Source organism: Triticum aestivum, chromosome 7B, assembly GCF_018294505.1.
Source record: "Triticum aestivum cultivar Chinese Spring chromosome 7B, IWGSC CS RefSeq v2.1, whole genome shotgun sequence".
Classification (NCBI taxonomy): Eukaryota; Viridiplantae; Streptophyta; class Magnoliopsida; order Poales; family Poaceae; genus Triticum; species Triticum aestivum.
This window is the reverse complement of record NC_057813.1, coordinates 665,708,520-665,733,658: the sequence shown is the minus strand read 5'-3', so window position 1 is coordinate 665,733,658 and position 25,139 is coordinate 665,708,520.

The window sequence follows — 25,139 nt, the reverse complement described above, 5'->3', positions numbered from 1 at the left end:
ACAACCTTTAGAGGAATAATCCCCAGTCGGGAAGCGTGCTGTACAGGAAAAATCACACTGGATGTGGTGTTCGGCACGCCGGATAATTACAGGTCCGAGGAGGTCACGTTTCAAGTGGCCCCGTTCAGCAGCGGATACCACGCTCTATTAGGGCGAGAGGCATTCACAATTTTTCAAGCTATACCCCATTACGGGTACATGAAGCTCAAAATGCCCGGACCCAACGGAATCATCACTCTTGCTAGTGACCCGGACATAGCACTCCGCGCCGAAAATAAGACAGCCGCACTGGCCCTTGAGGCACTATCCGAAGCCCTAGCGGCCGAGGAACTGACTGCGCTGCGCTCCACGGTGAACAGGGACGACGTGATACTCGATAAAAGATCCAAGTCCACCTCCTTTAAACCGGCGGACGAAATAGTCAAATTCCAAGTCCATCCAACGGACCCTACAAAAACGGCCTCCATCGGGGCGCAATTAAACCCTGATGTAGACGCCGCACTACGAGAATTCCTACGCGAAAATTGGGACATTTTTGCCTGGCACCCTTCAGACATGCCAGGAATCCCACGCAGGCTGGCCGAGCACAGCCTAAACATCCTAAAAGGATTCAAGCCTGTCAAGCAGGCTCTTCGGCGTTTCTCCGAACCTAAGAGACAAGCCATGGGAGAGGAGCTAGCCAAACTACTGGAGGCCGGATTCATCAGAGATATAAAACATCCGGACTGGCTAGCAAACCTGGTGATGGTACCAAAGAAGGACAAATCCTGGCGCCTATGCGTCGATTTCAAGGACCTCAACAAGGCTTGCCCAAAGGATCCCTTCCCCCTCCCCCGCATCGATCAAATTATCGACGCTACCGCAGGACACGATTCATTGTGTTTCCTCGACGCATACTCCGGCTACCATCAAATTAAGATGGCAGAGCCAGACCAAGCCGCAACGGCATTCATCACCCCATACGGCCCATTCTGCTTCAACACAATGCCCTTCGGGCTCAAAAACGCCGGCGCAACATATCAGCGCATGATTCAGACATGTCTGGCAAACCAGATCGGCAAAACAGTGGAAGCATACGTAGATGACGTGGTCGTCAAAACCAAGCATGTCGAAACTCTAGTAGACGACTTGAGGCTCACATTCGATAACCTCCGAACATATGACATCAAGCTTAACCCGGAAAAATGCGTTTTCGGCGTACCAGCCGGAAAGCTCTTGGGCTTCATTGTATCCGGTAGAGGAATTGAAGCAAACCCAGCCAAGATCCGAGCTCTGTCACAATTGGATATTCCAAAGGACCTCAAACAAATACAAAAATTGACTGGATGCGTGGCGGCTCTAAGCCGCTTTATCTCCCGCTTGGGAGAAAAGGCATTACCCCTTTATCGCCTCCTCCGGCGCACCGAACACTTCGAGTGGACGGATGCTGCCACGGCCGGACTCGAAGAAATAAAAGCCATATTGGCAACAAACCCGGTCCTGGCCGCGCCTAACATCGGCGAACCAATGCTATTATACATTGCGGCAACTTATCAAGTTGTAAGCACAGTGCTCGTCGTCGAACGAGAAACGGACGGACACAAATTCCCCCTTCAAAAACCAGTTTACTACGTGTCCACTGTCCTCACTCCATGCAAGTCACGGTACCCGCATTATCAAAAGATAGCGTACGCGGTGTTTATGGCATCCCGGAAGCTGCGACACTACTTTCAAGAGTGTTCGATAACAGTAGCCTCCGAAGTACCTCTTAACGATATTATAAACAACCGCGACGCGACGGGCCGGATTGCCAAATGGGCCATTGAGCTCCTCCCGTTCGACATAACCTATAAGCCACGACGAGCTATCAAGTCGCAAGTTTTGGCCGACTTCGTCGCCGAATGGACTGAAGCCGAACTCCCTAAAGAGTACGACACATATTCCAACTGGATCATGCACTTCGACGGCTCCAAAATGTTAGCTGGTCTGGGGGCTGGCGTCGTTCTGACGTCCCCAACAGGAGATACAGTTCAATACGTACTCCAGATAATGTATACGGACTCCAACAATGCAGCCGAATACGAGGCCCTTCTACATGGTCTCCGGATGGCAGTCTCCATGGGCATCCAACGCCTAGAGGTGCGTGGGGATTCGAACCTCGCGATATCCCAAATAAATGGAGACTTTGATGCCAAGGATCCGAAAATGGCAGCTTATCGCAACGCCGTCCTAAAAATGTCAGCTCGGTTCGAGGGGCTCGAATTTCACCATATAGCCCGGGAAAACAATCAGGCAGCAGACGTCTTGGCACGCATCGGCGCAAAGCGCGATGCAGTCCCCCCAACATTTTCTTGGAGAGGCTATTCAAGCCATCCGTATTATGGGAAGGGGAATCCGGAAATAACAGCCCGGACCCAACCGCACCGCCTGACACCGAACATTCTGACACAACGGGAGGCTCTGCCAACGAAGTAACATCCTCAGCCCACATAATAATGACAGTCATTGCCCCGTGGACAGAACCATTCCTAGCCTACCTAACTAGGCAGGAACTTCCCGAGGACCAAAACGAGGCACGCTGCATAGTGCGGCGATCTAAAGCCTATAAAGTCCATGAAGGAGAGCTTTATAAGAAAAGCACCACCGGAGTCTTCTGGCTGAAATTCATGTCGGACTCGGCGGGCACCACGCCGCAGCCCGGGCCCTTGTAAGCAAGGCCTTCCGTACAGGGTGTTATTGGCCGACGGCCCGGGCAGATGCTCAGGACTTAGTTCAACGATGCGTCGGTTGCCAACTCTTTGCTAACCAAAGCCATATGCCACCCACCGCCCTCCAAACTATACCCATCACCTGGCCCTTCGCGGTCTGGGGGCTTGACATGGTTGGACCCCTTAAAGGAGGAACCCACAAGCAAAAATACCTACTGGTCATGGTGGACAAATTCACCAAATGGATAGAGGCCAAGCCTGTTAAGACGGCTGAATCCGGACCGGTGATAGACTTCATATCAGGGGTCGTACACCGTTATCGCGTCCCCCATAGCATCATCACTGATAACGGCACAAACTTTACGGCCGACGAGTCAAACTCTGGTGCAAAAACATGGGCATCAAGCTCGACTACGCTTCAGTCTATCACCCACAAACTAATGGTCAAGTCGAGCAAGCAAATGGTCTAATCATGAGCGCCATCAAACCCAGATTAGTGCGGTCCCTCAAGGAATCTAACACGCACTGGGTAGAGGTGCTTGACTCCGTACTCTGGGGGCTACGGACCACGCCGAACCGCACCACCGGATCCACACCATTCTTTATTGTATACGGCACAGAGGCAGTTCTGCCCTGCGACATAATTCATGACTCACCTCGCGTGCGCATGTACGAAGAAAGAGAAGCCGAACTCGATCGACAGGATAATTTGGACGCCTTGGAGGAGGAGCGTGACGTAGCAAAAGCCCGTTCTGCATTCTATCAACAGCAGGCTCGAAGATATCAAAGCAGAGAAGTACTGGCCAAAACTTACAATGTTGTCGAGTTAGTTCTACGCCCGCCGGACAAGAAAAAGGAGAAACTCAAGCCCAAATGGGAAGGTCCCTTCATAATTGACCAAGTCCTGACTGGTGGAGCGTACCGTCTGCGAGATGCATCGGATAACCGACTCGAGCCGAACCCATGGAACACAGCCCGTCTCCGAAGATTCTACGCCAAGCACCGGACTCTGTGTTCGTCTCCTTCCTCTGTCTATTTTTTACACATTAGCTGTCTTATATTTCTCTCCTTCTCCCTCCTTTTCTCTTACAGCCTTTAAGGGCTCGTTCGCGCCTTGTTCGCACACAATTGACGCGCTATCCGCGCTCATTATACCTGGGGGCTTCTTAACAGAAGCTTGTTTATACGGGCCTCATGCCCAACACATGTGTCACACTTCCGCATGTACCTTTTATTCACCATTATATGCATCGATATGACTTAAGTTTTGGCCAAGCTGGGTTGCCTGGCTCCTGTGCTTACCCCTACGTTCCCGATTGTTCGGCTAGGCGGTAAAGGGAGCACCTCTGCGATTGTTACTGCCGGGTCAGCCGGATGTGTACCTCAGACTGGGTGAAGCCGAAAGCTAGCGTTCTTAAGGGAATATTCGGTCGGTGAACTAAAGATGATTTCTCACTCGTTTATTTATCCGCCCCCAGATGCTTTTCTGCTTTTTTCGCAGTCCGGACATGCACTTTAGGGCATGCCTCCCAGGGAAAGGAACCCCTAACGGAACTATTCTCCCTGGAAGATGTTTCTTACTAACCATGTAATATAACATAACTAGTTGGGCACTTGTCTGTTCAAGCACTAATGACCCCTACGCCTGGTCTCCATGCATGCCCCGGTTCTTACATAACCGAGAGGGTATTCGGACACACTCCGGACTATCGGGTCCCGAGGTTGAAGCGAAAAGGTCCGCCATGACAAACGATCTACAATCCGGCTAGAAGGCATTTTACATGTCATCTTAAATTACATAGTCAATTTGACTGGGTATATTCCTCTTCAATACCATCCAACAGGCTGTCTAGTTTACAGTCCTGTTGGGAATATTTGGCGGCCAACTCTACCTGGCCGTACACTAAACTCACAGGGATCTCCTTCCCATCGGGCCCCACAGGTCCGACCTCGGCCATGTGGTTTGGGTCAGCCTTCGTGTACCGCGTCTTCACCATGGCCCAGGCCTCCCTGGCGCCTTGACGGCAGGCCGATATCTTCCATAATCGGAAGCGCCGCCGCGCTCCCTTCAGCTTCTCTGCAAGCTCTCCAAGGCCTTCGGGCATGGAGACGGATGGCCACAAGGCCTGGGCGACGCCTTGCATTACCTGCCGAACTCGTTCGTGCAGTTGTGAGAGCTCGGGAAGAAGGTCACCCGTAGAACCGGGCATTTCCTCTGCAGGCCGACCTGTCAGCATACCTACAGACATAACTCTGTCAATCGACTTCCTCGCCGAACTCTTTTTCGAAGTTCGTTCAAGCACTTACTAAAAATGCCGCGTCGAAGCCGCCGATTCTCCTTCACGGAGTCCGACAGCTGAGCACGAACATCCTTTAGTTCCTCGCCCAGCTGGGTGTTGGCATCTTGGAGATTATTCTTCTCTTGCCTCACCCTCGTAAGCACGCTCTCGCCGGCCTTTAACCGGCGCAAGAGTTGTTGCTTGTCCGGATCCACTCCGGCGCCATCTGCAATGTTATTGTCAGATTTGCACACATGCCGCACTTCACAACATACTTATCTTTCGAAGCATATATTACCAGAGGGGGTCCCCTTGGTCTCCCCCGCCATGGCTAGTGCGGCCTCAAGTTGGGCTTTGCACTCTTCCAGCTCCTGGGAAAGTTGGGTATTCTTTTCTGTAAGATCCTGCATAACAAATGATCCTTAAATCAGTTATTCTAACTGTTTCAAGTCTCAGGGGCTACTGACATATATAACCATCAAATTTTCTCACCCGTATGTCTTTTACATACTGCTCTGTGGCTCTGGCTAGACCATTTTGAGCGGCACAGAGGTACGCATCTCCCATATTGAAGGCACCCAATGCCTCTTGGGAGAAACAAGCATTACGAAGAACTGTTCGGCGACGCCTGTGGTTCATGGCACTCTCCACCTCGGAATTGGTGGCAGACAGCCCGTCCGCATCCTCTGTCGGAGGAGCGTCCGATGCGCGCCTCGTGTTCGCCTCCACTTCCGGACCCGGCCTTGGAGCCTGGCCGGTGGAGGCGCGATTGGCAACCTCTCCGGATATAGTCTGGCGAGCGCTGTTTTTCCTGAAGAGAGCACGAGCGTTAGTATGCCTTGAGGGAACAATACTTGGGAATAAAATGGCACGCCATACCGTTGCGCCGGCGTCTCGATCCGGACCGCACTTCTTTTTGGCCTGCTGGGCCTTGATGCCCCTTGTTGGTTAGCCACCGCAGGCTCGGCCCTCTGCCTCAAGGACTTCCCCTGCAAAAACGCCATTGGTATACGGTGATAAAAAATAAGCACGGGCGGATCATCTTAAAAGTACCGGGACTTCGATCTCGGTTACTTGAGAGGCTGGAAGTAGTCCAGGATAATCGGCCGTAATGGCCACTAAGGTGTTGTCCTTGCTCAATTGATGAAACACCCCATCGATCAGCTCCACAGATAAGTCCGGGTCCTCTTGGGAGTCCGGGTCGAAGGACCGTTCCGGGTCCTCGGGTTGTGGAGGAGGGCTGTTTATCTCCTTTACAGCCTGGCGTAGCTCCTGCGTTGAAATTGCTAGACTGAATACTTAACTATGGGAATATGAAACAGATGGGCGAGTGAAAGTGCCTGCTTACCCAGCTTGGAGGATTGTACATAGAAAATCCGCCCCGTGGGTTGACGCGGAGGAATTCCTCCTCTTCTCCCTTGTACAAAGCGGACAAGATCTTTATTAGAGCGGCAGCCGATTCCGGCCCCTTACGGCCGCACCGGGTGGCGTCGTCCTCCCCGTTGAAATCCCACATGGGGTGGCCTCTATACTGAAGCGGCTGCACCCCCCGCATAATGCATGTGGCCATGACCTCGATCATGGTCAGTCCGGAATGAGCTAACAACCTTATCCGGCTCATGAGGTAAAGGACGTCCTTGTCATTTTCCTTCTGAGGGCTCTGTGGACGCCAGCTTAGGCGCTTCTTCAAAGGAGCATTATCGAACTCAGGGAGGCCAATCCGAATAGGGTCCGGCAGGGGGACATCTTCTATATAAAACCATTCTAAAGGCCAGTCTTCGGACGCCTTCTTTGGGGTTCCGGATAGATATCCGGTCCCGGCGATGCGCCATAGTTCGGCTCCGCCCACTTGATATATCGACCCCTCCTGAGAACAGGGCACAAGGCAGAACAACTTCTTCCATAGTGCGAAATGAGCCTTGATGCCCAAAAATAGCTCACAAAGGGCTACGAAGCCCGCAATATGCAATATGGAGGCAGGCGTAAGGTTGTGCAACTGGAGGCCGTAGAACTCCAGGAGCCCCCGGAGAAACGGATGAATTGGAAATCCGAGCCCTCTTATCAAATAAGGGACAAGGCATACCCGCTCTCCTTTGGAGGGATTGGGGACGCTCTCCGCTTGCTCTCCACCATTATAGGTGGCTAGCCCGGCTCGAACCGGGACCATGTAGGCTGGGGGGAGAAACCCCTTGGCTTGGAGCACCACTAACTCGCTGTGCGGGACGGAGCATCTCTCCCAATCTCCAGAGTGAGGGCTGGGGAGGCAAGAGGAGGAGCTGCGTTGACTGGCCATGATGGAATGGATCTCTGTCGAATGCGCTCTGATGAATGCTCGTGGAGGAAAGATTGTGTGATTTGGATCTAAATCCCCGTCTCTTTTATAGGCGGCTCATTTGCGCAGCTGGGGGGGGGGGGTAAATGAAAAAACACCCTGGCTTTTCACATTTCTTTGACACGTGGAAGATGGCCATTATTGGGCGCAGAAGCCAAGGAGCACAACATTCACGAGAAGCCGGACACAATTCAACAGGTATATGGAATTTGGAGAAGAACTCGCCTTGCAATGTCGAAGACAAATCTGCACGCCGGACTCATCGTCATTGAAGCCTGGTTCAGGGGCTACTGAGGGAGTCCCAAATTAGGGGGTGTCCGGATAGCCGGACTATATACTTTGGCCGGACTCCTGGACCATGAAGATGCAAGATTGAAGACTTCGTCCCGTGTCTGGATGGGACTTTCCTTGGCGTGGAAGGCAAGCTTGGGGATATCGATATGTAGATCTCCTCCCATTGTAACCGACTCTGTGTAACCCTAGCCCTCTCCGGTGTCTATATAAACCGAAGGGTTTTAGTCCATAGGACGAACAACAATCATACTATAGGCCAGCTTCTAGGGTTTAGCCTCTCTGATCTCGTGGTAGATCTACTCTTGTAGTACCCATATCATCAATATTAATCAAGCAGGAGTAGGGTTTTACCTCCATCGAGAGGGCCCGAACCTGGGTAAAAACATCGTGTCCCTTGTCTCCTGTTACCATCCTCCTAGACGTACAGTTCGGGAACCCCTACCCAAGATCCGCCGGTTTTGACACTGACAACGACCCTTACCCGAATATCTTTCAAATACGGGTCTCTGGCCCGCACAAGCCCATCTTGAGCAACTCGGATGTATGCATCACCCAAGTTAAAGGCATTAAAAGCCTCTTCTGAAAAAACCAGGATCATGAAGAGCGGCCCGCCTGCGCTGATGATTCATGCGCTTTCTACTTTGGAGTTTGTGGCGGATATTTTATCTGAATCCTCCGTAGAAGGACAATCCGGTGTCACTTCCGTGTCAGCCTCTGTCCTCGAGACAGGGTCGGGAATCCGGGTAGTAGAAGCATGACCGACAGGTTCCCCAGACATAGTATGGCTAATATTTTTCCTGATAAGACATGATAGATGGAGTCATACTTTAAGATGACGAATATGGAGCATATTTAAGACCTTACCTCCTTAATGAAGGCTCAACTATATTTTTATTTGCCATCCTCTTCGGAGGCCTGCTCGTCGTAGGCGCCGCCTTCTTGCGTGTTGCCTCAGGAGCAGCATGGCGCACCGAGTGCCTCCCCTTAAAAGAGCATAATATAGTGTGGTGGGTAAGGAGGAAAGAGGGAATTCTCTCAAAGGAAAAAATCTCCTGATTACTTACATGTGATGCAAGGAAGAGGCGAGGATAGTCGGCAATGATGGCCACTTCTGTGCCATCGCAGCTCGCCTGGTAGAATACTCCTTGAGGGATCCCTAGATAAGGGGGTATCCGGATAGCCGGACTATGTACTTTGGCCGGACTGTTGGACTATGAAGATACAAGATTGAAGACTTCATCCCGTGTCCGGATGGTACTCTCCTTTACATGGAAGGCAAGCTTGGCGATTCGGATGGTAGATCTCCTTCTCTGTAACCGACTCTGTGTAACCCTAGCCCTCTCCGGTGTCTATATAAACCGAAGGGTTTTAGTCCATAGGACGAACAACAATCATACTATAGGCCAGCTTCTAGGGTTTAGCCTCTCTGATCTCGTGGTAGATCTACTCTTGTAGTACCCATATCATCAATATTAATCAAGCAGGAGTAGGGTTTTACCTCCATCGAGAGGGCCCGAACCTGGGTAAAAACATCGTGTCCCTTGTCTCCTGTTACCATCCTCCTAGACGCACAGTTCGGGAACCCCTACCAGAGATCCGCCGGTTTTGACACTGACAACGACCCTTACCCGAATATCTTTCAAATACGGGTCTCTGGCCCGCGCAAGCCCATCTTGAGCAACTCGGATGTATGCATCACCCAAGTTAAAGGCATTAAAAGCCTCTTCTGAAAAAACCAGGATCATGAAGAGCGGCCCGCCTGCGCTGATGATTCATGCGCTTTCTACTTTGGAGTTTGTGGCGGATATTTTATCTGAATCCTCCGTAGAAGGACAATCCGGTGTCACTTCCGTGTCAGCCTCTGTCCTCGAGACAGGGTCGGGAATCCAGGTAGTAGAAGCATGACTGACAGGTTCCCCAGACATAGTATGGCTAATATTTTTCCTGATAAGACACGATAGATGGAGTCATACTTTAAGATGACGAATATGGAGCATATTTAAGACCTTACCTCCTTAATGAAGGCTCAACTATATTTTTATTTGCCATCCTCTTCGGAGGCCTGCTCGTCGTAGGCGCCGCCTTCTTGCGTGTTGCCTCAGGAGCAGCATGGCGCACCGAGTGCCTCCCCTTAAAAGAGCATAATATAGTGTGGTGGGTAAGGAGGAAAGAGGGAATTCTCTCAAAGGAAAAAATCTCCTGATTACTTACATGTGATGCAAGGAAGAGGCGAGGATAGTCGGCAATGATGGCCACTTCTGTGCCATCGCAGCTCGCCTGGTAGAATACTCCTTGAGGGATCCATGGATAAGGGGGTATCCGGATAGCCGGACTATGTACTTTGGCCGGACTGTTGGACTATGAAGATACAAGATTGAAGACTTCATCCCGTGTCCGGATGGTACTCTCCTTTACATGGAAGGCAAGCTTGGCGATTCGGATGGTAGATCTCCTTCTCTGTAACCGACTCTGTGTAACCCTAGCCCTCTCCGGTGTCTATATAAACCGAAGGGTTTTAGTCCATAGGACGAACAACAATCATACTATAGGCCAGCTTCTAGGGTTTAGCCTCTCTGATCTCGTGGTAGATCTACTCTTGTAGTACCCATATCATCAATATTAATCAAGCAGGAGTAGGGTTTTACCTCCATCGAGAGGGCCCGAACCTGGGTAAAAACATCGTGTCCCTTGTCTCCTGTTACCATCCTCCTAGACGCACAGTTCGGGAACCCCTACCCGAGATCCGCCGGTTTTGACACTGACAACGACCCTTACCCGAATATCTTTCAAATACGGGTCTCTGGCCCGTGCAAGCCCATCTTGAGCAACTCGGATGTATGCATCACCCAAGTTAAAGGCATTAAAAGCCTCTTCTGAAAAAACCAGGATCATGAAGAGCGGCCCGCCTGTGCTGATGATTCATGCGCTTTCTACTTTGGAGTTTGTGGCGGATATTTTATCTGAATCCTCCGTAGAAGGACAATCCGGTGTCACTTCCGTGTCAGCCTCTGTCCTCGAGACAGGGTCGGGAATCCGGGTAGTAGAAGCATGACCGACAGGTTCCCCAGACATAGTATGGCTAATATTTTTCCTGATAAGACACGATAGATGGAGTCATACTTTAAGATGACGAATATGGAGCATATTTAAGACCTTACCTCCTTAATGAAGGCTCAACTATATTTTTATTTGCCATCCTCTTCGGAGGCCTGCTCGTCGTAGGCGCCACCTTCTTGCGTGTTGCCTCAGGAGCAGCATGGCGCACCGAGTGCCTCCCCTTAAAAGAGCATAATATAGTGTGGTGGGTAAGGAGGAAAGAGCGAATTCTCTCAAAGGAAAAAATCTCCTGATTACTTACATGTGATGCAAGGAAGAGGCGAGGATAGTCGGCAATGATGGCCACTTCTGTGCCATCGCAGCTCGCCTGGTAGAATACTCCTTGAGGGATCCCTAGATAAGGGGGTATCCGGATAGCCGGACTATGTACTTTGGCCGGACTGTTGGACTATGAAGATACAAGATTGAAGACTTCATCCCGTGTCCGGATGGTACTCTCCTTTACATGGAAGGCAAGCTTGGCGATTCGGATGGTAGATCTCCTTCTCTGTAACCGACTCTGTGTAACCCTAGCCCCCTCCGGTGTCTATGTAAACTGGAGGGTTTAGTCCGAAGGACAACAACAATCTGATCATAGGCTAGCTTCTAGGGTTTAGCCTCTACAATCTCATGGTAGATCAACTCTTGTAATACATATATCATCAAGATCAATCAAGCAGGAAGTAGGGTATTACCTCCATCGAGAGGGCCCGAACCTGGGTAAAACATCATGTCCCCAGTCTCCTGTTACCGTTAGCCTTAGATGCACAATTCGGGACCCCTTACCCGAGATCCGCCGGTTTTGACACCGACATTGGTGCTTTCTTGAGAGTTCCGCTGTGTCGTCGCGATAAGGCTCGATGGCTCGTCTCATTGTTAAGGACACCATCACCACTGGGGGAGACCTGGCCCTAGGCCAAACTCTCCGGCTGGGTGGCTTCGTCATGACCGCCCGATCGGCTATCGCGCCGACGATGACTTCTCAGGTCATCAAAAACAGCCTCCATGTCGATTCAGAATTTGCCGAACAGATGGACCCGATGGAGCTTTCCTCCCTTAATGAGCTCTTGGATCGCATCGCCGCCCAGGGCGTCGCTACGGATTATGACCGGATCGGGCTCAAACCCGACCAAAGGGAGATTTACTCTCCGCCGATCACCCATGAGATAGCGGTAGTGGAAGAGCATCATACTAATTCTCCCTCTATTTTGATGACGAACTATGTCCGGATTTCCGAGCTCTCTGAGCTGGACACCCGCTCGCGGGAGGACATGGCCCAAACCCCGAATTCAGAATTGGGCAGCGGGCCGAAGAAATTGGGCAACATCCCGGAGCCCGAGCTATTAAACTCAGAAGCTTCTTGGCCCCCGGGTCTTGGATTGGGTCAGGATTCGAATTCAAAGCCACTCACCCACCCAGGTTTATTCAATCTTTCGCATATCAGACAAGAGCCCCAAGAGACAGTACATCATTACTGGGCCAGATTCCTCCTTGTGATAAACAGGGTCAAGGACTGTCGCGAGGAAGATGCAATCTCCCTCTTTTGCAAAAATTGCACGGACAAAGGGATCCTCAACGCTATAAGTCGCCATGACATAGTACACTTCGCTGACTTAGCGGCCATAGTGCAGAAATACTGCGCAATGGAAAGCACTTGGAAAACCCAAACAAACTTCTGGGACAATCCGGCTCTCACTAAACCCTTCGTCCGAACTAAAAGGGCAAACTCTCGTAAGTCACCCGATTCAAGTACCAAAAAACCAAAGCCCGATACAAGGCGTGGAACTGTATTGGAGGAATGGCTCAATGGGCCTTGCAAACTTCAAAACACGCCGGATGCCACGCCAACTCATAGCCTTAGAGCATGTTGGATACTCCGGCAGGTAGCAAAGAGCGGCGAGGATCTCCTCATAAACCATACAGCAGAATAACATCCCACCGGAAATAACAATACAGTATTGACAGTCTTCGAGACTTTTGCCTCAAATAATAGGCGCAAGCGAGCTCAACGCAGTCTCGCCGAAGTTTGCCACGTGGCAACAATAAATCCATGGAACGACACGGCTATAACTTATAATGCCAGTGACGAACCCCAATTCCGAACAGTCCGGGCACCAGCTGATGAAGCCATGTACCTAGGGTAGGGTCATGGACCTGTCCAAGATACCCTCCCCAAGGACATCTCTAGAAGAAATCACCCTTCAGTCGACCCAGAAATGTTCCACTCGACGGACTCAAAGACACTCGACCATGAAGCCATCCACTCGACAGCCAGGAGACCTAAGGTCACTCTGCACGCCAACGGTCGGTCATTAAGTAGATTTTATGGTCATCATAGCACTTTATTTGTAGCGTTACCAGTAACGCCCGATCTTAATGTATCTTAAACCTTGCACAACTGAGGGTCGGACGGGTCTGGCAGACTCTATATAAGCCACCCCCTCCTCAGTGTAAAGGGTTCGCACCCCTGTAACTCATACACACGTAATCCAGTCAACCGCCTCCGGGCTCCGAGACGTAGGGCTGTTACTTCCTCTGAGAAGGGCCTGGACTCGTAAATCCCTTGCGTATACAACTACTACATAGCTAGGATCTTGCCTCTCCATTCCTACCCCTACACTACTGTCAGATTTAGAACCACGACAGTTGGCGCCCACCGTGGGGCAGGTGTCTTAGCGACTTATTGAAGAAGTTGCGATTTTTCCGATCTCCTTCATCATGGTTTCAGGCAGAGCTCTTGTTGAGGACCGCGAGATCCGTCTCGGCGCGCTCACGTTCATCGCCAACGACTCCGCTTGGCTTCAGGAGGCTCCGCTCGACATCGACGCGCTCCCTGTCCGCGGGGCGACGCACTTTCGCACGTGCATCTGCGGCGTCCTCCTGCGGCAACCGTCGACCCAGTATCGGTCGGCTCCTGTGTCGTCCTCCCTTCCTGTTTCCCGCCGGCGCAAGCGCTCCGTTCGGTCGAGGCTTCAGCGGTGGGTGAGGCACGCGGTGGCTCGCCAGTCGGCCACCCCCCAAGTCGTGGCGATCGAGCCCGATAGATCTCTCTACGGCCTGTTCGACCTGTCGACTGGCTCCGCAGAGACTGCATCCGAGTGCGACAGCAGTGATCCAGCGGCGGAGGTTCTTATGGTCGATGGACCACGCAGTCCTCCCGGTTTTCCCCGCACCGACGGAGGGAACAGCGGAGGCGAACCGTCGCATGCCCATGAAGAGTATCTCCCCGAGCCCCTCACTTCGCTGCAGAGGGAGAACTTCACCGCCGGAACATGGATGCGCTGCACACTCCTATCGTTGGAGAAACCCCCGAGGCTCGTGCCTTAGAGACGCGCGCTTGGCCAACTTGGCTGAGCGCACTCGACTGGAGAACCTCCAGCGAGCACTCGATGAGCGTGCGATGAAACGGGTTCTAGAATCCAGTCGACGTCAACTCTTTCTACCACCGACTCAGGTATATCGAACTCCGATTCAGAATTTAGCAGCTGCAGCCCGTATAGCAGAGTCGATTCAGCCTTCCCAGTCAGAGGCTGGCAGAGGCTTGTTACAGACCAAAGCATTACTCCGGGCGGCAGGAGATCAAAATTCAGCTGTATCACAGTCGCGGAATAGGATTCATAGCAGATCCATCGCTGCAAATACAGTCCAGTCGGCCCATAGCCCAAGATCACCGCTGAGGCGTGAGGGACGCGGAGACCGGCGTGATCAGTACCAGAACCGCGAGCAGTACGATCACCGACTTGATCGTGATGATCGGCATCGAGTGCCTACCCCTTCCCCTAGGAGTGGATCGTACGTGCCTCGACAGCAGGATGACAGACGCCATCACAATGTTGGGCGAAGGATTCCAGTCGATCCCAAGGAACCAGGCTTTGATGCGAGATCCATTATTGTTCAAGGTTTGGTCGACAGGAACAGAGCTCACCGAGAAGGTCATGACAGAGATGTACCCACCAGCAGTAGAGTACACGTCTCAGGACCAGAGTGTTTCAGCAGAGCCATCAGGGCTGCGGTGATTCCTCCCAACTTCAGGTTGGCGACTGGAGTCAGTAAGTTCACTGGTGAGTCCAAGCCTGACAGTTGGCTTGAGTACTACCGAGTGGCTTTTCAGATTGGCGGCGATAATGATGAAGTGGCTGTGAAACACCAGCCTCTTATGTTGGAGGGCTCGGCCAGAGCATGGTTGAATCAGTTAGCACCCAACAGTATTTACACTTGGGAAGATCTGGCTCGAGTGTTTGTCAGAACATTTGAAGGAACTTGCAAGCGACCAGCAAGCTTGACAGAGCTGCAATCTTGTGTGCAGAAGTCGAATGAAACTTTGAGAGATTACATCCAGAGATGGATCACGTTGCATCACACGGTAGAGAATGTATCTGATCACCAGGCAGTCTGTGCCTTCAAGGAAGGTGTTAAGTACAGAGAGCTAAACCTGAAATTCGGTCGAACCGGAGACATGTCTCTGAGTCGAATGATGGAAATTGCCACCAAGTATGCCAATGGTGAGGAAGAGGATCGGCTCCGGAGTTGCAAACACAAGTCAGCCGCCCACGAAACCGGAGGAGGGAACTCTAGTCGTAAGCAGAAGCGGAAAGCCGAGCCAGCTGCTCGTGGAGAAGCCTTGGCCGTGACTCAAAGAAAGTTTAAAGGGAAGCCCAAAGGGTCTTGGAACCCTAAGAAGGTGAAGTACAACGATGGGAATGACGTGTTGGATTTGCCGTGCCACATCCACACGAAGAAAGATGAGGAGGGTAAACTCATTTACCCAAAACATACCACTCGATAGTGTCGGCTCTTGGGAAACAACCCAAAGATAAGGAAAAGGAGTCGGACAAAGTTGAGGACAAAGAAGATAGTGATGATGGATATCCCCAAGTCAATTCCACCCCGATGATTTTTGCTGATGTTGAAAGCAAAAGTCAATTGAAAGTTATAAACCAAGAAGTGAATATGGTTGCTCTGGCGACACCCAGTTATCTGAAATGGTCTTAGACTGCCATCACATTCGACCAGTCCAATCATCCGACACACATAGCCACCCCTGGGAGGCAAGCTTTGGTGGTCAACACAGTCGTCGAAGGCACTCGACTGACTAAAGTTTTGATGGATGGTGGCAGTGGCCTGAATATACTATACGCAGAGACGTTGAAAGGGATGGGTATTCTGATGTCCAGACTCAGTACCAGCAACATGAGCTTCCATGGAGTCATTCTTGGAAAGAAGGCTGAGTCACTCGGCCAAATAGCTCTTGATGTGGTTTTCAGTGATTCCAAAAGTTACCGCAAAGAAAAGTTGACGTTTGAAGTTGTGGATTTCCAGAGTGCTTATCACGCTATTCTGGGCAGGCCAGCTTATGCACGTTTTATGGCTCGACCATCTTATGTGTACCTCAAATTGAAGATGCCTGGCCCCAAAGGTGTGATCACTGTTACTGGCAATCGGAAGAAGGCGGAAGAGTGCTTTCAGAAAGGCTCAAAGATCGCCGATGCTCAGATGGTAGTGGTAGAGCTGCAAGAACACCAGAAAACCATAGACCCGAGTGATTTGTTGCGAGCCAAGAAGCCCGCTACGGAATCAGCATTTCAGTCGTCCGGTGAGACAAAACCGATTCACATTCACTCGACCGACCCCAGTGCTGCTCCGACTCATATCTCTACAACACTCGACTCCAAATAGGAAGAAACGCTCATCCAGTTCATCCATGAGAACTGGGAGATCTTCGCATTGAAGCCTTCTGACATGCCGGGTGTTCCCAGGGGGCTGGCTGAGCACCGCCTACGAGTCGACTCAAAAGTGAAACCTGTCAAAGAACATCTTCGATGGTCTGCCGTCCAGAAAAGAAAGGCCATTGGCGAGGAGGTGGCTCGGCTCTTAGCAGCGGAGTTTATCCGAGAGATTTATCACTCCGAGTGGCTCGCTAATGTTGTCATGGTCCCCAAGAAGGACAAGTCACTTCACATGTGCATCGACTTCAAACATATCTATCGGGCCTGCCCGAAAGATCATTTTCCTCTCCCCCGCATCGACCAAATAGTCGACACGACCACGGGATGTGAGCGCCTGTCTTTTTTAGACGCTTATTCCGGTTACCATCAGATCCGTCTGTATGGACACGATGAGGTCAAAACAGCTTTCATCACTCCATTCGGGTGCTTCTGTTATGTCACCATGCCATTCGGCCTCAAGAATGCCGGAGCCACGTTCATGAGGATGATTCAGAAGTGTTTGCTCACTCAAATCAGTCGGAATGTGGAAGCATACATGGATGATATTGTGGTCAAATCACGGAAAGGTTCCGACCTGCTGACTGATCTTGCAGAGACATTTGCCAACCTCAGGAGGTATGATATCAAGATTAATCCATCAAAGTGCACATTCGGAGTTCCTAGCGGAAAGTTACTCGGTTTTCTCGTTTCCGAACGAGGAATCGACACCAATCCAGAAAAAGTTGGTACTATACTCCGAATGAAATGTCCTGTGCGTGTGCATGATGTCCAGAAGCTTACTGGTTGCTTGGACGCTTTAAGTCGATTCATCTCTCATCTCGGTGAAAAGGCATTGCCTCTTTACCGACTGATGAAGAAGTCAGACAAGTTCGAGTGGACTCCTGAAGCTGATGCAGTGTTTGTAGAGCTAAAAGCCCTGCTCTCCACCCAGCCGGTGCTTGCTGCCCCGATCAGCAAAGTGCCTTTGCTGCTTTACATTGCAGCCACGGGACAAGTCGTCAGTACAGTACTTACGGTCGAGCGGGAAGAAGAAGGAAAAACCTTTAAAGTTCAGCGCCCAGTATATTATGTTTCTGAAGTTTTGACCCCATCAAAGCAAAGATAACCTCATTATCAGAAGCTTGTATATGGGATTTATATGACCATGAAGAAGGTTGCTCATTACTTCTCTGACCATTCCATTACAGTCGTCAGCGATGCTCCATTGTCAGAGATTCTGCATAACAGAGATGCTACTGGTCGAGTGGAAAAATGGGCGATTGAACTTCTTCCCCTAGATATCAATTTTGAGGCAAAGAAAGCCATCAAGTCCCAAGCAATAGCAGATTTCATCACCGAGTGGACTGAACAACAACTGCCGAATCAAGTTCACTTAGAGCACTGGACCATGTTCTTTGATGGTTCTAAGATGCTGAATGGTTCCGGTGCTGGGGTAGTGTTGGTTTCCCCCCGAGGAGAGAAGCTCAGATATGTGCTCCAGATTCACTTTGATTCCTCCAATAACGAAGCAGAATACAAAGCACTTTTGTACGGGTTGCGTATGGCCATTTCACTCGGTGTCCGTCGCCTCATGGTCTATGGCGACTCAGATTTGGTGGTTAACCAAGTGATGAAGGAGTGGCACATCAGAAGTCCAGCCATGCCTGGTTACTGCAATGCAGTGAGAAAGCTAGAGAGGAAACTCGAGGGGTTAGAGCTTCATCATATACCTCGACTGAAAAATCAAGCAGCTGATGAGTTGGCAAAAATAGGTTCCAAGAGAGAAGCCATTCCCAGTAATGTGTTTTTGGAACACATCCACACACCATTAGTTCAGGAGGATCCTTTCACCGAAGAAGCCCCGCAGCCAAAAAGTGCCACGGATCCGACTGAAGTTGAAGTTCCAGCTGTGGTCGACCTGATCATGGAAGTGTTGGTCATCACTCCCGACTGGACAGTGCCGTACATCGCGTATATCCTAAGGAAAGAGCTGCCAGATAATGAAGAAGAGGCTCGACAGATCGTCCGTCAATCCAAGGCCTTTACTGTGATAAAGGGACAATTGTACAGGGAAAGCGCGACTGGTGTCGGTCAGAAATGTATAACACCAGAAGAAGGCCAGATAATTCTTGACGATATCCACTCGGGGACCTATGGTCATCATGCGTCCTCTCGGACCATTGTGGCTAAAGCATACTGAGCGGGGTTTTACTGGCCAAGAGCAAATGAAATGGCAAAGGAGATAGTCGACAAGTGTGAAGGATGTCAGTTCTACTCCAATGTGTCACATAAACCCACCTCAGCCTTGAAGACCATTCCACTCGTCTGGCCCTTCGCTGTTTGGGGATTGGATATGGTTGGACCACTAAGAACTGGTAGGAGCGGCTTCACCCATGTACTGGTGGCAGTCGACAAGTTCACTAAGTGGATCGAAGCCAAGCCTATCAAGAATCTTGATGCCGACACTGCTATCAACTTCATCAGAGAGTTGATATTCAGTTATGGAGTTCCCCACAGCATCATTACTGATAATGGGTCAAACTTCGATTCTAACCAATTTAGAGCCTTTTTACGCTTCTCAAGGCACGCGAGTCGACTACGCTTCCGTCGCCCACCCCCAGTCGAATGGACAAGCAGAAAGAGCAAACGACCTAATTCTCAAAGGACTGAAACCCCGGTTGATGCGTAATCTCAAGCACGCAGCAGGCACGTGGGTCGACGAACTTCCTTCAGTTCTTTGGGGATTGAGGACCACTCCTAATCGATCGACTGGGCGAACTCCATTTTTTCTGGTTTATGGAGCTGAAGCAGTTCTGCCGAGTGACCTGCTTCACAATGCACCACGAGTCGAGCTCTACTCTGAAGATGAAGCAGAACAAGCCCGACAGGACGCAATCGACCTTCTAGAAGAAGAAAGAGAGATGGCCATGATCCGATCGACTATCTATCAGTAGGACTTGCGTCGATTCCATGCCAGAAACGTTAAGAGCCGAGCCTTCCAAGAAGGGGACTTGGTCCTCCGAGTGGATCAGCAAAAGCCACACAAACTCGCTCCTACTTGGAAAGGCCCCTTCATCGTCACCAAAGTTCTCCACAATGGAGCATACCATCTTTACAATGTCGATCGCCAGATTGATGAGCCACGAGCTTGGAATGCGGAGCTGCTCCGCCCCTTTTATACTTAAGTACTCACTCGGATGAGATGTAATAAAAAGTACCTCTGTAGTTTGTTTATCGAAGACAAGAGTATTATAATTTTCCCAGTGATTGTTGTTGCTTTTGTTTACGTGAGAAATCCCCCAGTGGGTGGCTTAGCTGCGAATCCGTTTCGCCTAAGTTTGCAAAAAAAAAATCCCTACCGAGTGACGAGCAAGCCTCTCACTCAGGGGCTTAGCTGCAAATCTGTTTCGCCTAAGTGTTTGAAAATCCTACCGAGTGGAGAGCAAACCTCCCACTCGGGGGCTTAGCTGCAGTCCAGTACTCGCCTAAGTATTTGAAAATCCTACCGAGTGGAGAGCAAACCTCCCACTCGGGGGCTTAGCTGCAGTCCAGTACTCGCCTAAGTATTTGAAAATCCTACCGAGTGGAGAGCAAACCTCCCACTCGGGGGCTTAGCTACAGTCCAGTACTCGCCTAAGTATTTGAAAATCCTACCGAGTGGAGAGCAAACCTCCCACTCGGGGGCTTAGCGGCAGTCTAGTACTCGCCTAAGTATTTGAAAATCCTACCGAGTGGAGAGCAACCCTCCCACTCGGAGGCTTAGCTGCAGTCCGGTATTGGCCTAAGCATTTGAAAATCCTACCGAGTGGAGAGCAAACCTCCCACTCGGGGGCTTAGCTGAAGTCCAGTACTCGCCTAAGTATTTGAAAATACTACTGAGTGGAGAACAAACCTCCCACTCGGGGGCTTAGCTGCAGTCCAGTACTCGCCTAAGTATTTGAAAATCCTACCGAGTGGAGAGCAAAACTCCCACTCGGGGCTTAGCTGCAGTCCAGTACTCGCTTAAGTATTTGAAAATCCTACCGAGTGGAGAGCAAACCTCCCGCTCGGGGGCTTAGCTGCAGTCCAGTACCATTCCGATCCGCAAGGACGACGAGGTGCAGGTCGACTGCCGCCTTCTCCTTCGGAGCTACGCCACAAACACAACGTGCGCTCTGCGAGGATGACGAGGTGCGGGTCGACGGCCGCCTTCTCCTTCGGAGCTACGCCACAAATACAAGGTGCGCTCTACAAGGACGACGAGGTGCAGGTCGACTGCCGCCTTCTCCTTCGGAGCTACGCCACAAATACAACATGCGCTCCATCCCGATCCGCAAGGACGTAGGTCAACTGCAATCTGTGCTTCATCCCTACCTGCAAGAGCGATGGGGTGCAAGTTGACTGGATTTTCCACCTTGGAGCTGCGTCTCAAGCGCTAAAGTATACTCCGAGTGAAGAACAAAGTTCGCTCGAAGGCAAGTGCAAGCATATTCAACGATAAGCCAAGTTCAGATAATATCCTACGGGTTCGAAAGTACTCAGGCGTCAAGCCTGTAAAAGTTTATCTGTTACAAAACCACTCGGCATTCCGAGGAAAATTTAGGACGAAGCATAGAAGTTTTTTTACTCCTCAGGTGGAGGACTGGAGGGTGCAACAAACTGGTCCTAGTCGATTTCGTCAGCAATCCGAGTGGCAGCAGCAATGAAGGTCTCCATGAAAGATTGGAAGTCGTGCTTCTTGGTATTGGCAACTTTGATGGATGCCAGCTTTTCCTCTCGCGCATCCTTGCAATGAACATGGACCAAGGACAGAGCAACGTCGGCGCCACACCTGGCAGAAGATTTCTTCCATTCTTGCACTCAACTTGGAACTTCATTCAGTCGAGTCATTAGAGACTCGAGGTCATTTTGAAGCGTCGCTCCTGGCCCGAGTGTCGTGTCAATTCGCGATGCCGCAAACTTCAGTCGAGCAATGTAGTCAACCACACCAGCAACACGAGACTCCAGCCGGAGCATGTTCATAGCAGCTTCGTCCTTCACAAGAGAGTTAATGGGGTCCAAGCCTGTCTCCACTCGACTGGTCTTCTCCTCGAAGTTTTGGCAGAATTCTGTAAACACAATCCAAAGGTAAACCAGCGGTTCTACGATAAGTCGATGATTACAAGTCAGTCGGGTAAGAGTGATTACCCTCAAGCATGATGAATAACTTCTCAGTGAGCCCTCCCAGATAAGCCTCCAGATCATTCTTCTTCCCAACCAGTTCACCAGCCTTGTCATTCAGAGCTATCTTATCATTCTTCAGGCGGCTGACTTCCTTGTTGGCTGCATCAAGAGCAGCTTTCAGATTGGCGTTCTCCTCTTCAAGTTTACCGACTGAAGCCAGTTTTTCTTCCGCAAGCTTCGTTTTGTCCAAAGCCGCCTTATGTGCCTCGGCAAGGTCATGGTACTTCTTCTTCAGAGCCTCCTTCATTTTATCTGCAAAATGACAACGAGATCAGAATCAGGAATGGGCAGAAAGATAAAGACAGTTGTCAAGTTCTCACCAATCATACCTTTTGCCTTGTCCTTCGCCTTCTTAAAGTTCTCCTGAACAAGCTTCAAGTCAAGGTCGAGCTGGATATGTCTGTTTTCCAATTCAGTATAGCGAGCCACAAGCTCGCAGGATTTCTGCGAAGGATCAATCGACGGACATCAAAGATAGGTTGCTTCCGGGTGACTAAGAGGAAAATCATAGCATTTCTAAGACTACAGCCGAATCAAAATATTCCCGGTGTAGTCTCGGGGACTACACCCAGTGGGTGCACTCAACGTGCCCCCACTGGTTCTACCGACTCGGTTCGATCAGTCGGCCGAAAGAGACAAAGAGGTTATGATCCTAAAACTATAGCTCTATAGCTAACTGCCAACAGTCAGCCTTGGTCTCATCATGATATACCAAAAAAAACAGGTTCTTCAGACTACAGTTGACTGCGAGGAGTCCACCATAGTCTCGGGGACTACACCTAGTGGGTGCACTTAGCGTGCCCCCACCGGTTCCAAGATTCCATTCAACATGGTCCGACCAGACCGAGTGAAGAAGTTAGAGCGAAGAAATTCAAAATACAAAGACTACAGTCGACTGCCAGCAGTCCATCATAGTCTCGGGGACTACACCCACTGGGTGCACTCAGCGTGCCCCCACCAATCCAAAAATTCAATCGACACACCCAGTGGGTGTACAGATACAAAGATCTTCGGAAAGAAAGTCTTCAGATAGCATATCCTAACAGAACAAGCGGTGGCCAACTAACCTGGATGTTGCTCTGAAGGGCTGAGCTAGCATCATAGGCCGCTTGACTGGCTTCCGGGATCGCCTTCACCTGCTCCATCATGATCCCGCCTGGCGTATAGCCTCCTTGGCAGCACCCGCTTGGTCCTCTAGGACGTGGTGTGTGGCGAAAAGGGAGGGTGGGTCAGCAGTCGACGATCAAGGCCGGGCACTCATCAGCGGCACAGCGAAGGACACGAAATTCCAAGTGATGTTGCCACCCTCTTGAACCAATGTCTCAGGCACTGATGCAGTCTGAGTGGCCTTGCCAGCCGACACCTTTCTATTCCTCCTCGACCTCAGTGGCGCCTCGTCGTCATCATCAGGGAGATCGATGACATGAGGAGGAACTACAGGAAAAATACAAAGTTAAAATCGAAAATCCAATCGACCAAAAATGAAACTACAGAGAGCGTACCAAGGTTGGAGGTGGCAGCGTCTTCCATTTCCTGGTCTTCGTTCTTGGCGGAGGTCTCGGAAGTAGCAGCACTGCAGAGTTCAGAAACCAGTCGGATAGTCAATGAGTCGACCCAGAGTTTGTCCGTGCTGAACGAGAAAACACAAGTTCTGCTGTTACCCGGAAATGGTGGGAATGGCCATTCTCATCTTGGGCAAGGCCTTCGGCGGCTTTGATGGCGCCGCTCATGGATGCTTCGGCGCTTTTTCAGTCGGCGCCGGAGAAGCCGCTCGAGGGCGCTTCGATGATTGCCCGACGGGCGCAGTCGCTTTGCCACGCTCGCTCGTGGGATCGTGGGTGAGCTTGGATCGCCTTTTCGTACAAGGAGGATCGACTTCCTCCTCCTCTTCCTCTTCACTGGAGCCATCATCATCCTCATGCCCCTCATCATCAGATTGCCACTCCTCCTCACTTTCACCTCCGCTCGCCTCTTCCTCCTCGGCCTGTTCTTGCGCCCCGTTGGGCATCGAGTACATCTCAGTAGTGGCCTAGAAGACAACAAACAAGACAAAAGTCAGTCGACTAATTTTAGGCGAACAGAATGAAGAAAGCATGATCACAGTCAGAGATGTAGAATTGGACCTTGTCTACGTCGTATGATTGGTCGAGTGGAGGAATCCTCCTGGCTCCTCGGGGGTTGTCTTTGTTCCATGTGATGCTCGCCATCCACCTCTCCAGCGTGGCATCGTCAATCTCCTCCGGGTGGATCCGAGTGGTGTCCTCAGTGCCAGAATACAACCACATCGGATGGTCTCGAGCTTGAAGCGACTGGATGCGTCGTCGGAGGAAGACCTCTAAGAGGTCCATGCCGGTCACCCCATCACGGATAAGCTGGATAACACGTTCGACCAGTGCCTTAACCTGCGCCTTCTCTTCCAGGATCACCTTCAAAGAGGAAGGCTTCCTCACTCGGTCCATGGAAAAAGGAGGGAGTCCGGTCGACTGCCCTGGCGTTGACTGGTCTTTGCAGTATAACCAGGTCGACTGCCATCCACGGACTGAGTCGGGTAGGATCATGGCCGGAAAAGCACTTTTCCCCCTCATTTGAACCACAAGACCCCCACACATCTGAATCACTTGTGTTCTCTCGTCACTCGGATTGGCCTTTTTCACCATCTGGGAGCGACAGGTGAAGATGTGCTTGAAAAGGCCCCAATGAGGCCGACAACCCAAGAAATTCTCGCACAAAGACACGAAAGCAGCAAGGGACACGATGGTGTTGGGTGTGAAGTGGTGGAGTTACGCCCCAAAGAAATTCAGAAATCCCCGAAAGAAAGGGTGAGGCGGCAAAGAAAACCCACGGCCGACATGGGTGGCCAAGAGAACGCACTCACCCTCCTGAGGTTGCGGCTTAGACTCCTTCCCCGGGAGCCACGCTGATCCATGGGGGATCAGTCCTCCATCGGCCAGGTCATCGAGATCTGCTTGATGAATCGTCGAGCGGATCCAGTCGCCCTGGATCCATCCCTGCGGCAGGCCGGCCCTAGATGAAGATCCGCCTCGACTGGTCGCCCTTCCCTTCGCTTTCGCCGTCGCTTTCTTCGCCCGCTCCAGGGCCGCCGTCTTCTCTTTCACCATCATCACTGGTGAGACGCGCACGGGGCAACAGCACTGAGACGGAAGCAAACACGGCGGATAAGTCTGGGGAAGAGAGGAGGAAATGAGAACGCACTGTTCAAAACCCCCCGTCCGGCACCTTATATGAGGTTACTTCCGAGTGACTGACTTGTAGGCCCGGGCGATCCTGTCAAATCCCGCAACAGTCGCGCGCGCGATACGTGGCGAAAAAGGTGGCGCGGAGATCGAGGCATCCGTGCCTTATCCCATCCGATTACTGTGGCCTCCTCCCCCCGCGCGCTTCCCGAAATGCGAATCCCGCTAAATCCGCGAGCTGCAGAACAACTCGTCAGACGAAAGATCTCCTCCGCTCTGTCGCTCGGAGCTCTCCAAGTAAAAAACTTCACTCGACGGATGCAAAGAATGGATCAAGGCGACTGAAAAAT